We start from the raw sequence: 3,713 nt of genomic DNA, 5'->3' as shown, positions 1-3,713 counted from the left end.
CTACAATACAAATTTGGAGAGAGAGAAAAAAAACAGAAACGGAAGCAGTACAATTACAGTGCAGAAGAATAGCCTAGGTATTTTTTTTCATCTCAATTAAGGGCAGCGGAAAACAGAAAGATATGTGGTGCATAACAACTGAACACTAGTGCTTTTCCATGCTTCATTTGGATTCTGGGGACAGAAAGCAATGGGCCTCATGCGCCAATAAGTTCCTAACTTTTCCTCTTACATTTCTTCCTAAGTGAATTCCTAAGAGAAGTCCAGTCAGATTCATGAAACGTTCTTAAGTAGGCAGAATTGTTCGTAAGCATGTTCTTATGATGATGAATCCAAATCCTCGTAACTTGAAGGGGTGTGCCAGTTCATTCAAATTATCATAGGTAGACGCCCCACATATCCTAATTAACATCCTAATTACCATAGGGAACCGCCCCACCAATCCCATATAAGGCATTGGGAATTCACTTTCCTACCTGTGTTCACCCAGGTGGGTGTAGTTTTGCATGACTCCATGGCCTTGCCTGCAGTCACACCTGTGTGTGATTGCAGCTCACAGGACCTCACACATAGAAATAAAGTTGAGTGAAGTCAAGAATACCTAAACTAAAGTCTAAATATGGTGGAACACCAGACTCCAAACATTAAAAATCAATAATACTGTGGAGGTACTGAAGTGAACAGAAATTTTCACATTTTCAATATTTCAATATTTTAATATTTTCAATATTCATGAATGTATTTTATTATTTATCTCACAATAGTCAACTGGGGGGGGGGGGGGTGATGGCGGGGGGGGGGGGGGGGGTATGGTGCGTTTGTTTGGGTTGGGTTGTGAACTATAAACCAGTCATTCTCAAACATTTTCATGTCAAGGACCCCCAAATTGACATGCATTCTGCAGACCCCCATGATTTATCAAAATGTTTCGAAAATAGCCGATCTACAAGCTCAAAATGGGCAGTAATGGGACGCGTTTGTGAGCTTGTAGATTGGCTATTTTCAAAGTATAAAATGGGATTAAAGTGGTAAATGTTCCATATTTTGCTGTGGACTGCCTGGAACTTCCTCAAGGACCCCTTGAGGTCCTCAGACCAAACTTTGAGCATCATGCAGATGGCGCTGTTTTTCCTTTATGTTTTCAGATTGCACTTAAGAACGAAAAAGGCACCCTAAGAGTGCTCCACAGTGTGCGTAGATTCTGTTCTTACCTACGAACAAATCACAGCTAAGAAAAGATTGAGGGATCCCAAAACCTTCTTAAAAACTTCCTAAGTGGGTCTAAGAACAAATTTCCTCTTAAGAACTTCTTAAGAACGGTTGGCGCATGAGGCCCAATGATCTGTCCCAGACAACCTGAGAGGTCATTTATGATGGTCCATGATACAAAACAAGATTTTAAAGGATATTAAGGCCCTATGCTTTATACACCAACAGTAGTATTTGGAAATCAATTATTTGACAGACAGAGAGCCATAAGAACCGTGTGATCAGACAGACAGACAGACAGACAGACAGACAGACAGTGCTATTGTCTATTTGGTTCCATCTGACATTTAAATCTCAAACGGCTATGTGCATAAGATTCTGTGTGCAGGACAAGTTACATTATAAGGCAGGATTGTCCATAACCACATACCGGTAGGATAATAATAAAGTGTTTTGCATAAATTACCTGTAAGGCAACAGCCTAAACTACTGAGTATGATTGCAGCTTGAGACCTATAGCAACATTCATCTTTATTTCCATGTGAACTAAAGCAGTGGTTCTAAAGTGAGGGTGCCCAAAAGGTAGATCGCGATCTACCAGTAGATCACAAAGGCTGTGCAGGTAGATCACATGACATGCCCCTAAAGAGTATTTAATTTAAATATATTGAAGAAAAAAAACGATACAAAAAAAAAAACATTTCTCCCCCTCTATTTCCCATTCCAAGTGCATTTGTCTTATACTGTACAGAATGTAACACAAACTCTACTATTCCGAAGCCTCCTCAGGTACATATTTAAACTATTTTCAGCAATGGTATAATAATTGATTTGGTGGGTAGATCTTGCTGAGCTGGTCATTTTGAAAGTAGCTCTCAAGTCAAAAAGTGTGGGCACCCCTGGTAGGGTGTGTAGGATGGGTGACAAATTCCAAATGTACTTTGTCAATGAATTTAGCTTTCTCTCTCCATTCTGTCATAAACTATAGTAAAACCAAACCAAACCAAAACAGGGTGGCGGTGGCTCAGGGGGTAGAGTGGCTGGATGGTAACTACAAGGTTGCCAGTTCGAACCCGGGCTCCCCCAGAGTTGGTGTCGAAGTGTCCTTGCACTATATATTTCTAAAACTATGAAACATTTCAAAGATTTATTTTCAGGCAAACATGTCCACCGTAAGATGACCCTAAATAGGTTTGAATGGGGTTTCTAGGTGTAAGTATGTAGGACTAGTAGCATGCCAAAGTTTGTGCTATTCCCATTGAGAATGCATTGGGCGTTTAAGTTAAATAACTACAAAACTACAAATCATTTCAAAGTAAAAAGTTCCAGCATGTGTCTCCACAGTAAGCTGAATTATAAAAAGTATGAATGGAGTTTCTAGGTGAAAGTGCTTTTTTGACGTGCCAATATCTGCCATTGAGCCCCATTGTGAATTTCTCAAATTTGAAAGCACTATATTTCTAAAACTATGAAACATTTCAAAGATTTCTTTTCAGGCAAACATGTCCACTGTAAGATGAACCTAAATAGGTTTGAATGGGGTTTCTAGGTGTAAGTATGTAGGACTAGTAGCATGGCAAAGTTTGTGGTATTGCCATTGAGCGTTTAAGTTAAATACGGGGGGGACATATTTTGACAGCAGAAACTGCCTGTCATAATTTCTCCCTATTCCAGGTACATTATATATTTAAACTATTTTCAGCAATGGTACACTTATTTTTTCAGTGGGTAGATCTTGTTGAGCTGGTCATTTTTAAAGTAGATCTCACGTCATAAATGTGTGGGCACATTTGGGCACAAATTTGAGATTTTCAATGGGCCCTGATCCAGAAAAGGTTTAGAATCTAAACCTTTTCTGGATCAGGGCCCATTGAAAATCTCAAATCTAACATCTACAATACATCAAACTGCCTCACACTATACAGAAACAGTATGGCCCTATGGGCCTCATGGCTCTGTAAGGCTTAGCCTACTTACTGTACCACTGTGCCACATTGTTTAATATTAATATTATCAATTTTATTTTATTTTGAACCATTGCACTAAAGACATATTCAGGACACTGAGGACAGCCAACCACCATAGCACAACGAGCACTTTGCTACTGCTGAAGGAAAGGAGAAGCCCTTCAACTGCATCCCTGCCTGCAGTTTAGTCCAAGTGTGTAAAAACCAAAAGTAGAAATATTCCATTGTATTCTGTATTGTATTTACTATTCCAAAGTACCACTGCTTTCTATACAATCTGGCAAATGTGCCATACTTTTAAGCATTCTGAATCTCTCGTTTTCTAAAACTAGAGCGGTGCCTGTGGGGCCTGGTGCCGTTGGGCACTGGCCTACTTGGAACGATGCAAGTTGGAAATGCATGCCCCACCCAGATATTATGCACTGGAGGCTTGGAGCCTCTACAGCGGTGCCCGTTGGGCACTGGCCTACTTGGAATGATGCAAGTTGGGAATGCAAATATGAAGTCTATATGCAGAGCAGATGTCAGAATGATGTC

This window comes from Electrona antarctica (genome assembly GCF_951216825.1).
Source record: "Electrona antarctica genome assembly, chromosome: 15".
In the NCBI taxonomy this organism is placed as follows: Eukaryota; Metazoa; Chordata; class Actinopteri; order Myctophiformes; family Myctophidae; genus Electrona; species Electrona antarctica.
Note: the sequence above shows the minus strand (reverse complement) of the source record.